This window comes from Styela clava, chromosome 1, assembly GCF_964204865.1.
Source record: "Styela clava chromosome 1, kaStyClav1.hap1.2, whole genome shotgun sequence".
In the NCBI taxonomy this organism is placed as follows: domain Eukaryota; kingdom Metazoa; phylum Chordata; class Ascidiacea; order Stolidobranchia; family Styelidae; genus Styela; species Styela clava.
In genome coordinates, this window is record NC_135250.1 from 864,823 (window position 1) to 878,295 (window position 13,473).

General features: G+C 35.2%; 1 protein-coding gene across 1 annotated transcript in view; it reads left to right on the forward strand.

The window, feature by feature from the left end:
• The window catches only part of LOC120345419 (calcium/calmodulin-dependent protein kinase kinase 1-like), a 310,354-nt gene that overhangs the window by 215,914 nt on the left and 80,967 nt on the right, over nt 1-13,473 (forward strand). The gene's annotated exons all lie outside the window — the stretch shown is intronic.

Sequence of the window (13,473 nt, forward strand, 5' to 3'; positions counted from 1 at the left end):
TAGTTAGATGTACATTTTCAAAGCTTATCTTCGCTACTGGCCTGTAGTTTTATTTCTACCTTAACCCAATTCTAACAGCAGACTAATTGATTTAAATTCGCAGAAAAAATTAAGTTGATAAAAGCTTTTGCACTGTAGCAGTACTTTTGCACTGTTACATTTATACAAGTCTACAAGTAAACACGCTACTCTAGCGCGAGACATCAAAATGGTGGCCGACCTGGTTTTTCGTAAACAACGATCGAAAGTAATAGGAAGCCAAATCCGAGATTTAGAAAATAAATAAAAACAAGATTAAAGCTTTATATTAGATTCAAACACTTTACTTTTACGTTGAAGCGATGTTTGCGAGGACTGTTTTTGCGTCATTTTGCATGATTTTTTTCAACCAATCAGAATTTTCATATTTAAGTGCTTGATTAATTATATTACCTCGAAGCGACTCGCGCGCACTCTTTCAGAGGTGCTGCCGTAGGATTCGTACAAAGATGGCGCACAACCTGAACATACTATGTGTACCAGGTTGAGGTTAGCAAGTTGTGCGCCATCATGAAACGGGAGCCCTTTCAGAAGTGTAGGATGCTCATCTCTGGGTAAAGAGTTTCTAAAATATAACCAATTATAGGGCTTGCTATGCTGGACCGCTGGTTACCCGGATAGGCCTGCCATTAGTCCGTGTTTTATAAAGTAGTTTGGGAAACGAATTGCACTTTTGATGAAGCTGAACAGTAATTTACACATCGATAGAAAAAAACGTAAAACGATTTATATTTTAAAACGTTTAAAACGAGTATTTCCGTCAGCAAAATAAACGCAACTTTGAAAGGTATTATGACAACATAGTTTCCATTATGATGTCAGCTTTTGTATTATGACGTAAATATTTGTAAACCTTCAGAAAGACCTCCCCCCCAAAAAAAGGTATTGAAATTTCATAATTTACTCACTCTCAAATCATGTTCTCTCGTTTTGTGCATATTCTCTCTCCTAGATATATTTTGCATTGTTTGCGCACAAGTGCGCGGTCATGTTTTTGCAAAACCACATTTGTGACATTTACAATAGTAAGCAGACGGCATCGAAAAACGTGTAAGATCAAGTTTATTGTTACATCATAATCGAAACTTAATTTTATAAAAATAAAACGTCACTAGCCTGCGTTACAAGTGGTTTGCAAATAAAAATCTGTTCATTAAACATACTATTGGTCTTTCATCAGTAGTTCATAAGGCGGACTTCTGTAGGCACAAAACAAGCAAAATATAGGTTGTATATTTTGGCCAAAACATCGCGATTTTCGGTATATTTGTAAACGATTTTGATATTTAGGTTTTGCGCAGAAGACCTGATGTTGCTAGATTACGTGGGAAAGATGAAAAAGTTCGAGAATCATGCTGTACATAACACAATATATTCTTGTGTTCAGTTTGCATATAGTTTTTGTGAACTAAGTACTAAACCTTATCGATGCACACAAAAGCAAACAAATTTATTTAACGTTTTATCTCACCAGAGTTAGAATAAAGTCAGATGAAACATTACAGAAATATACTTCAGCAACAAAGGCCACGTATCACTTAAAATATTCATATTTACTTTTGCAACATCCTTGCTTAAATATGCAGTTCATATGTGAAAGCATAGAAGGGAAAGTATTCACAGTGCCGTATCTAGGCCGCCATGGCTCGTGACATGGACGTCGTTTGGATAGGGCGCAAAAAGGGTAAAACTCTCAATCGTAAAATGTTTTAATATAATAAGTTCAAATTGGGATTAATTGGAACTTTTTTTTTTCTCAAATATTAGTATACAAGTATCTCATTCCAACAACAGCCTTAAAAAATTGTCTGTCAACATACAAGGGCGCGCATTTTTAAACTTTGCCATGGGGCAATTTTTATTTTTGTAACTGTCTGTCTGACCTAATTCAGACTTAGTTAAACAAACAAAACCTAACCATGAAATATTGCATTATACGGTTCCATCGCACAAGAACATGAGAAATGTTGGCAGATTTTAGAATAAATAGAAAAAAAAATTGGAGAATCACAAAAATCGACACGGATAGCGACACGTTTACGTCAGATTGTGATGGCCGTGAAACTAAAAATTTTGTAAACAATTTGGAACATAAGTTAACGCCCTTGTACCTTTATACAAAATACATACTTTCTAACGTTAAGATTCTGTGTATGTAAATAAACGTGTAGAATTTAATGCAAAAGCGTGTTTCGATGGGGTTTCAGACCAATCAAAACTTACAAATAGAATGTGACGTCACAATACAAAATATACATGGCTAATGACAAAAAAATATGACATGGCTAATTTTGCAACTGTTCAAAGAAGCAATAAAGGCACTAATACGATTCTACAATGGTGGCGTTAATTAAAATATGATATTATCTATAAGACTTTACAGGCTCCACAACACCTAAAGCTTGGAAACTCCTGGTCTATATCTAAGGAATCGAGTCCTGATCTGGGTTAGCTACACTTTCTCTCTGCCAGAAGCTTTGAAAATTTAGAATCGAGTCGCCGACTTTTTCTTATATTCCCTAGAAGTTTACTTAATTGAAATGTGATACATGCTTGATTGCTTTTCGAACACACAATCTTCGTTTGTTTTATTCAAACGCACATGCTTTTAAGAAACGCAAACACATACAATTCTTGTTTATATTCAAGATAAAAATGTATTTTAATTAAACAATTTTTACCCAGATCATGTCTGATATGTGGATAATTTACAAATTTATCTACCTGACAGGTACGGCATGGGGTGTAAATGTTATTTTTAGCGACGCGAAAATTGATCCTATTGTTTGAATAATACTACATTTATTGTTTTGTGATAAAATAATGAATTCTGAAACATGTTTACATTTGAATTAAATTTCTTGATTAAATAAATTATCTCGTGTAAATGTACTTCTATTTCCTCTATTTGTGATGCCATTTATAGCTTTATGACATAACACAGGATTGTTTGTTAAATTAAATGAATTAAAACCACCTTGCGACGATCGCGTAATTGGACACGAAATGTACCTATAGATCGCTTTGTTATGTTGTTGTTTGTAGTATTTTTGTCGTGTCGTTATGAAAAATCGCTTTCATTATTACTGCTAGACAAATTGCTTTGAAATTTTTGATGGTTAGAGATTGTATTATTCGCTAGAAGGCTTTCATGGTATTTTTGGTGTTCATATACTTGATCATAGCTCTATCATACCGAGGAGAGGGAAGCTGATATAATGGTTTCAACACGTGACGCCACACGATTTCATATACATTACTACTTTGGGGTCTGGTATGAGAATAGATACCCAATTCCAAAAAATTGTCTTATTTGTGGTATTTATCCATAAATGGAACGAGACAAGCGCTTCTAGATTATTTAAATCTGCTGCGCTGTTTAATTATTATGCAGATACTGTTACATTTTTGAGGCAAATAAACATGCATGCATACATGCTTTTTCATATATTACTAGTGCTCGTATTTGCTATAGGATGCGCATTATAATGCATGTGTTCGCAAAGTCCTCGGTACTGAGCCCAAGGCCTTCATGAGCAAAACCTAGGGGCTCCACGAGCTATTCGTTTTCTTATCAAAGTACTAACTTAGCTAATTTTATAACTTTTATTTTTTCAAAGAAGCAATATACTAAATTTGACAGCGGTAGCGTAAAATTGTGGCAACAAGGCGGTAGGTAATTCAGATGTGACATTATTATTCAAAGTTCCAATAGATTATTTTTATTTTTATAAACTTATTGTGGGGTTCCGCAAATATTAATCAACCCTTCACGGTCTCCATAATAACAAAACCCATGGTATAATGCAAAGATACTGTTTAGAAAGAGTGAAAATTACTATTTTATGTATTTTATCAGTTTTGTGGCAGACTTACACAAATGTATTTTAAATTAAATATTTGAATCCGCTTAAGCCGCATTAGCAAAATTTAAGATTGTGGCGTTTAACAATACGTAAACCATTCATGACTTTCGTTTCCCTGCCCACGAAGTTTAAATAAAAACACCTATTGTGACGTATGCGAGACGAAACAATCAACTATAATGGGATAACAATGTACATTATTTAATCGCATCAACATATAAACCGTCACGAATATAATAACTATAATTATAATAATTTAGTTTTGCTTTATCGTTCCTACTTGTAAACTAAAGTAATTTTCTCCGATCCTTTGTCATTCGCTTAACATATGTCTTCCGTGACTCTTTAGCGCTCCCCGCGATTTCTATTGTTAAGACATAATAATTCATAGAACGCACAATGACCAGCTGTTATGACGTAACAATGCTTCTCAAAGTTTTATTCTTGGAGTGTCATCAGACAAAAATTCCCAGCTGTGACGTAATAATCACAACGGGAAAACGATTATTCCTTGTCAAAATAAACCATATTTACGCGGGAAAAGTCTTCATCGACAAAATTTACATATACTCTCATATTTTGTCCCACCCTTACATGGCACACATATAAAACGAAGTTAATTGATTAAAATTTAGAAGATTTCAGACACGGCCGAAGATGTGCTTTAAGAACGACGGGTATTTGCATAAAATAATCATTAGATTCTAAAAAATTTCCGATTCAAACTTTTCGGAATGTTTATATTTATTTAATCATGTTAATTGATTGTTGGCTATAGTTCCCATGCTCAATTATGCACTATCTCAACAGTTCGTCACCTTAATAGCAGGGTGCGAACTATTCTGGATTTACATTGTGGGAATTTTCTCCAAGATTGCATGAATTATTTGAAATCGTCAGATGATGATTTTAATGGACGAATAAAAAGGAATATAAAGGGTGTTAAAAAAAATTCGCCCAATTTCATAGTAAAGATAAATAAGAATAACATAGTCTCTTTCCACGAAATAGTGAGTATATTTGCAATTTAGTACACAATATCCTATTACACCTCATATCGATTTTTTAGTAATAACAATTTAAACTTCCTTTTTTTTTGTTTATCAATAGTTCTTATTGTGCATGTAATTCTCATTTATCATACAATTAAATTATTTAAATTTGCAATTGTTATTACGTTTTCTTTATATATACAAGGTTTCAAATTCAATTTTATAGTAATACCAATTAAAAATTTATTTTTCTTTGTTTATCAATAGTTTTTATCGTGCATGTAGTTCTCATTTATCATAGAAAGAGCCATTCAAATCGCAGTTGGTATTACGTTTTATTTATATATACAAGGTTCCAAAAAAATGTCTTGCAATTATATAGTAATAAGAATTTCTATGTTTTTGTTTATTAATAGTTCTTATTATAGTTGCAGTTTTTGTTCTTTATCGTAAATTAAAATTATTTAATCTAACAACCGTGGGTCCACCCGAAATATGTGTACCAAGATGGCGCACAACCTGAACTTAGTATGTGTACCAGGTTAGAGTTCAGGTTGTGCGTCATCTTGGCGCACATACTTCCGGAGCGCCCCACCCTGTTTATCTAATTTCAGCTATCTGTGGTTTATTTTCTTTTCATGGTTGTTTTATGTCCTACGAGTTCACATTATATGATACTTTAACAAAAAAATATATGGTCTTCAAATTTGAAACGATGGACTGACTGCCTATTATTTTAATACATAGGAGCCGCTTCGTAAAAGGATGTTGCCACGATTTCGTCCGGTCTTCGGACGCCATTTGTCACGGGTCGCATTTTGTAAAATTTATATACCATCAAAATACTGTGTTCCCCGTTTACAAAAATGTTGATTTTTAACTTTTGTATTTTTGTGAGCTAATACAATGGTAGTTTTTTTTTGCTTCGTTTAATTTTCTTTCGTTGAACATCCGAGTCAAGACTCAAGAATATTATTCGGTAAGTTACATTTTTTTTAAAATTTATTGTGGGGCTCCATGAATAATAGACAATCTCTTCATGGGCCCCATAACAACAAAAGTTTGGGAACCCCTGGGTATGGAAGATATATAGATGTAAAGTTCCCACGTCTTCAGCTAATAAAAAAAGAATTGATTCTTTTAAATTACATTTTCTCGAACCTTTTATATAAATGAATCCGATTGTCTCTGTCTGTCAATTATTATTAAATCCCTCTTATTGCATAATAACGCGGAATGCAACTGTCATTGTGATGTCATATTCATTATTATTTCAAAACAATGATACACGCCTACGATTGATGATGACAGGTAGTCTGTTAATATTTGATGACGATTGTTGCGAAATAGAAACAGTAGCGAATTTAATTATGTTGAAACAATCGTGAATTAAAATCATTGATAATATACCATGAAAAATCGGTGGGAGGGGATGGGGGGTGTTTCTGAACTTTCTAATTGTCAAGTTAGACCGTAATATCCAGCAGAAACTGTTACGCCCAGCTAGCAGGTTTTCAAGAGTCTTGACCATTGAAGGTCTAAAAAGCGTTTCAAGAATTCACAAATAGCTAGGTATGATACAGACCCAATGCATTTTTCACATTTCAAAAAGGGGGTTCGACTCTCACTCATAAGCATTGCATGGACTGGGAAGTTGTGAAACGAAGTTTTTTTTTCCATAAAATAATCTTCGTAAAATATTCGCGTATCATTGTCTGCTAGTAAAACCTTGTTTGAGTGGAGCGCAAAAGCGCTGTGTTCTGAAAAATGAAACCAAATTCCCCCAAATTTTTGCGGTAGCTTATGAGGTATCAGTGAAATTGTATAAAGTCTTGGGATCTTTTGTACAAAGCACTCGCAAAAAAAAACAAAAAAAAAACATTCCCGCCAACGCTCAAAATAAGGCAAATTAGTAATTATCTAGTTAGGGTTTGAGTTAGGAATTCAGATTGCGCTGAAATTCAAACTTTTAAATCATTCCCCAGCCCTGAGTGAATAATCACTAATTTGTTATTTCAATACCCGGCAGTATTGTTTTTCAAATCTCACATTTTTGCATTTGATGCGAAGGATTCGTACAAAAGATTTTTGTCTTGTTCAGAGCGGATTCGTGAAGACATAAAGACACCTTATACAAAAGAAATGGTGCTCCCGAAGTATGCGAACCAAGATGGCGGACATCGGAACGTAACATGGGTAACAGGTTAGGGTTAGGCGATAATTTTTTTCCAATTTTCCTTATTTTAGTCCTATTATCAGTTCGAAGACTAGCCAAAAGCCTCCCGTAGTATTTATACCTAAAATTATGGCCTAACCCTAAGTATACATAGTACATTCCGATGTCCGCCATCTTGGTTCGCATACTTCGGGAGCCCCAAAGAAATTTACCAACTTCATATAACTATAAAAATGCAATTAAATTTATCTACTTTTTAGCTATAAACATAGTCTTGATTTAAGTTGTGTGGTTCGCTTTTAAGCATTAATAATTTAAATTTAATCCGAAACAAAGAAATGTTGTCGTTTATGTCGACGATACTTTTAAGTGACTTTTTAATAATTTAAAACATTTTATTGGGCATCCTTGGACAGAATTTCGTCACGCTAGAGTGAAAATTGATACGCTTCAAATAGTTTGTACCAGAATATATATTTCCGTCGCATTTTCTGTCTTTCCTCGTATAAAAAGTACAACTACCTACTGCCACCTTGTGTTACAATGAGTTCATCTTGGGCAATTAGAGCAGAAGCTCCCAACCTTTTACCAACCATGTTCATCCTTGTAGTGGTATTTATAGTGTTACTTTGATTGGTAGATTTCCAATCTTATTATGTTCAAACAATTCATGCTCAACAAAGTGAAAACATCCTGTGAAATAACTTTATCAAGCAATGAAACTGGAAAGAACGGTGAGTTTACTTGTCAAGAGAGAAGTAAAATCAGTTTTGCGCGGACCGGCAGGAAGATTGACGCGCACATGCGGTTGGGAATCACCACTTTGAAACTACCATCTCAATTCTTCCTACAGCATTATTGCATCATAAGGCCACAAATTCACCAGAACATTTTCTTTGTAACAATGGAATATTTTTAGCTGCTTTTAATTGAGTGATGACAGCCTTGCATGAATACCTACATTTAGGCCACATCACATCAGTAGTTATATCCCAGTAGTTATCCCAATATAATCCTTCTATCATCACTTTTTCTACTTGGGAATTGGAATTTTGCTTTGAAAATTCTCATGTCATCTATATTGCAAACTTACAAATATACAGTGTGTCCATAAACCCCCCTTCACAATTTCAATTTAGTTATGAAGTCAGTTCTCAATATATCTTAACCAGATTTGTTGTTTTCTAATCAGTAATTATTTAGGTGTTTTTACTTCCTTTAATGTATCTGTAAGAGCCAAAACAATATACGGTATCGATAAATTCCACTTTCAATTCAAAAAAATTTAAGACTTCATGGACACCCTATAAATTTGTGTTAGTGTGTAGCAACACTCTCAAATCCAGCGAACTTAAAGTTTTAGTTGCATTTTTGTGACTGTTACAAAATGACAAATTTCATCAATTATTCAGTTTGTTACATTAAACCCAGATCTTTAAAACGTTTTATTTGTTGCTAAATTAATGTAACATCCTCCGCACGCTTCAAAGTGGCATTTGTTTGTTTTCGACGATTTTATCGCAAAAACGAGGCGAGGTCGGTAGAATGAGGAGTGTACAGTGCTTTACATTTTTATCCCGCGCGAGAGGAAACGAGCGGGGTGTTTCAAACTTTTCTGCTTCCCGGGGCGAGTTTCTGATAATGATGCCCCTTATGCCCAACTTCAAAAATAATACGAGGATAAACAAATTATAGAAGTTGTTGTACATGAGAATAAATAAATTAAAGGTAAAGTAATAGTGAAATATTTGTATTATTATTATTAATATATAAATCATTAAACTGAGCAACAAACTCGCCCGTAAAACGTGCTGCCCGAAGAGGCTGCTCCTGTGACCCCCTTTAACATGCCCATGCTTCGCAGAAAAAACAAAATATTAGTCAGAAAAACACTGACAAGCGAATCGATCAATATGTCCACATCGTTCACGATAAAACTGTAACATTTGCGAGTACAATTTTTCACAATTTTGTATTAGAATGAGGTACGGTGCCTTCAATTTTATCCCGGGTGTAAAGAAAGTCGATAACACGTTATAACTATATGGCAAACGATATGATCATTGGTACACACAGTGGTATATGTACGTGAAATGAAGCCTATGGCAAAGTTTAAAAATGCGCCTCCTTGATTCGTGACTGACAATTTTTAATGACTGTTGGTGAAATCAGGTTCTTGATCGTTTTATTCTGGTAAAAATACGAGTTTCATTTAATACTAACTTTAAATTATTAACTTTCTTTCTATTCTTTCCTCAAATGGCGCACATGGCACATGCCACGGCTGCCATTACATAGATACGCCATTGGGTATACCTACATTGATGGCGATGCAGTAATATGAACCATAATTTGTGTTTATTCTTTGGGGAAGGCAATAAATATGAAAGCTTCATTCCATCTTAAACAGATTAATTCATATCGGGGCGCAATACATATTGGTTAGGCAGGGGTTCCCAAACCAGGGGTCGCGACCCCAAATTGGGTCGGAGTGATAAATAGGTAGGGTCGCAACCAGGTCATGGGGTTGGTGGGATCGCTGAGGTATGGTAGAGGATGGATGTACAACTCATCTAAGATTTTACAACCATGTTAAATTTAGTAGTTTGTACCATGGCTTAATGTAAAACAGGTCAATAGGCATCACTCTATGCTTTTGTTGAAAATGTAGGTGCTTATTGTGACATCACTGTTGGGTTTTAGCTTATTTTACTTAACACCACCACATGACCAAACTTAAAAGTCCAGTGAAAGAAGCTCTAAAGTTTCATGAAAATTCATATTGACCTGGGGTCGCAATGGACTCTTGGAAGTTGTCTTCGGGGTCGTCCTGAAAAAAGCTTGGGAACCCCCTGGCTAGAGCATGGGTGTGCGACATTTTTGTTGGTGGGCCATAAAACCAACTTCAGACATCTAGCTGGGCCGAACAATAAAGGGAGGGAGCGAGAAGAGAAAGCGGTCTAGATTAGCTTTACAGTAATAAATGCACTGGGCAAAACGGCGAAAAATTTAACGCAGCGCAGCAAAGAAGTTTAAGAACTTTAGGAATAGGGTACTGCCTCCAAAAAAGAAGAGAGCAATGCGCAAATACATGGACACGAAGTTGTTAAATGTTGAAATAAAACAGCAGAATGTTGGGCGAAATATCGCGCTCCGTAGAAAAAAAAAAGTATTATTCAGAAAACACTAACAATTAAGCAAATCGATCGATATACAATATTATACAATTTATATTATACATTTCTAAACACTTGTCCGCATCCCTTTGCAATATATTGTTTACGTGTTTTGCGTTGTGAGCGCGTGTCTCCGTGTCTTGTTTGTGTTTTAATTAAATATCAGCGTTGCCAGATGTTTCCATGCATAAGAAGTCAAAGGTCATGAAATTGATACAAGAAAGAGGAGAAACAATTACATTAATTTCTAAATTTGGCAACCGCTTTTTTGAAAATGATATTGAAGGGTACTTTGAATTCTCTATCTCCTGAACTCTTTTGCGATGAATATTTCCCCGACCCTTGGCCCCATAAATATTCTCCCTTTTTTTATTGATACAAAATTTGGTGCTCCCGTAGTATGCGTACCAAGATGGCGCACAACCTGAACGTAGTATGTGTACCAGGTAGGGGTTATCAGGTTGTGCGCCATTTTGGTACACATACGACGGGAGCGCCCAGAATTTTATATGCTTATTTTGCAAGCGTTTTTGAGAGTTAGCACTTACAAACTGAGTTACTATCATTTTTATCAAAATATACAACCGGGTGCCGCTGGCAGATACTGATAGATAATTTAAGCATAGTCTATCGCAATTTTTGTGGGACTAATTTTTAATTACTGCTAAATAATAAAAAAAATAGTAGCTATCCAGTTTGGTTTGGAAATGATTTGAAAATTTGGATTCATAGCGCAATCTGCATTCTTAACCGTAACTGGATAATTTCTAATTTTCTCATTTTGAGCGGTGGCGGGGATGTATTTTTAAGGGGCTTTGTACAAAATCTTCGATTCTAGTCCCAGCAAAACAATAGCTGCCATCAGTAACTGCTTGTGTCGAGCCTTGTTTGGAGCGGAAACCGCCTCATAAAAACAATTATTATGTAAGTCATTACGTCGAATTGAGTCTTTGATTGATTAGAACAATGTCGCTAATTGAAGGCTATTTAATTATTTACTCACAATGGAACGATTGTTTGCTGACAAATGAACAATCCACGTCATATAAACTCTTTGTGATGTAATAAACATCCTCTCCATTTGACGGATGTCGCTTAATGATCTTTTGTAGATAACTCAGCCTTGTATGGCAAGTGGATAATACTACACGATTTATGTCTGGGCCATGCGAGATCTATATTACCTAAACAGGCGATGGGAGGTAATTAAGTATTATTAACGCTTCAATGCTTTGGAAGTCTTTTGGTTATGGCGAAACAATGCATGTTTAATTGCAATAAAAATTGGTGATAAAATAATATTGTCCCCGCGTCAACAGAGAAAAAGAAAATTCAAATATAGAATGAAATAGTCATTTTCACTTTATAAAATAGAAGGGAAATTGCCCCTTAGTAACAAAAAACAGCACCATCGTTCATTGCCACTACGACCGAAATTGACTTATAGTAATTAGTGTTACAGATGAAACTGAATTCATTATTAACTCTAGGGACTTAAATAGGGTTGTGGTCAACCTGAAAGTGTCTCACTGGCTGAGGACCGGTGCGCTAGTGTTTTCAAATATGACAGCCTTTTACGTAAAATTGGCCTTTTCATCAAAGCACTTTTCGGAACAGATGCTTGCTCTGACGACGCCATCGAGTATTATGTAATGAGCAATACAAGACTATAGATTTCATTTGGGCGATTTGTTGTCCATACGAAGATAGTTTTTCCGCACGTATCAGCATCTCGTCTAGAGTCTTTTTTGGTGAAATGAGCTTTATACTTTTTAAAGAACAAGCGGATGTTACTTAACAGAGGCCTCTCAGTTAAGTGACGCCATTGGGTACTGGGCAATGAACAGTCCAACTTTATACAGTTCGTTTGCGCGATTTGTTGCATTGCCACTGGCTGCTTTCTAAATCCCTTTTTGAGAAATGCGTTTCATACTTCATGAAAAACAACCGGATGTCATCTTGCAGTGGTTCTCTCATGTAGGCGACGCTAATGGACAATGGACAATACTGGACTTTAAATTTCGATTTGGGCTGTTTGTTATCTTTACGAAGTCAGTTTACAGTAAATTCCTTACGTATCAGATTGTGCGGAGCCTTTTTCCAGGAAATGAGTGCCATACTTCATGATGACCAAATCTGATGTTACTCAACAGATTCTCGTTCAGTTAGGCGATGCCATCGGATACTGGACATTGAGCAACTCAACACTATAGCATTCGTTTGGACGATTGATTGTGAGATTGTTTGGAAATTTACAATGGTCAACCTTTGTTGCCATCTAACGAGTGTAAAATACCTGTTCTTTCATTAATTATAGTCATTGAAAACACCTACCGCGTGGGCAATACAAGGCTTTAACATTCGTTTGGACAATTGATTGTTGGATTTGATATGTCCGAGCTGATTGTTTGAAAATTTACAATGGCTAACCTTCATCGCCATCTAACGAATGTAAAATAGTAGTGCTTTGTGATTACAAGTTGTTCAATACGAACGAACATCTGGAGGTTGCTGTTATAATTCCCGAAATACTTGCCTGCCTGCCGTTTTGTAGGTTAGGTGTATACTGTGGGACTTTGCCGCGATATAAGTGAACACGAAATACATATATGGAACGTTTTGTTATTATTATGTTATTGTTCTTGTTCATTTCTATGTTAGTATTTTACTTGTTATGAAAGAGTTCCTTTTGTAGTTTGTACTTTTGCTAGAACGCTATTACTTTCATTCATTTCAAAAATTTTTGGCTACGTGAAATTCGTTTTTTGTTTGCGATGACCTAATCAAAATAATTGAAATTGCGCACCTTGTGGCGATAGTCTACTGTGACAAATTGCATATCCGTTCTACTTCGTTTTAGCCATCGTGTCCATATATTTGAGCATTGCTCTATTTTCTGGTATTGGAGTTGTATTTCAAACTGGAATCGAAAGTCAAATCTTGAGTAAATCAAAGTCAGGGTTTTCAACAGGAAATCGAAAAGAAAAATATTTGCCGAGTGTTCTTAACAAATGAATAAAGAAGATTTGCGTACGTCAAAGTTTACGTGATAAAAATTACACTTTTTTCGGAGCTGTAGTCAGAACGTTGAATGACTCAGAGTTAGGAGTTGCCTCGTGCAATAACTTGTAAATGTAACTCAGTGTAACTATTTGTTCATACAGCTGCAGTCAAGCGATGGTTGCTCTAGCGTTTTAAATCATTGCTGTGCTGTAGATGTAGTG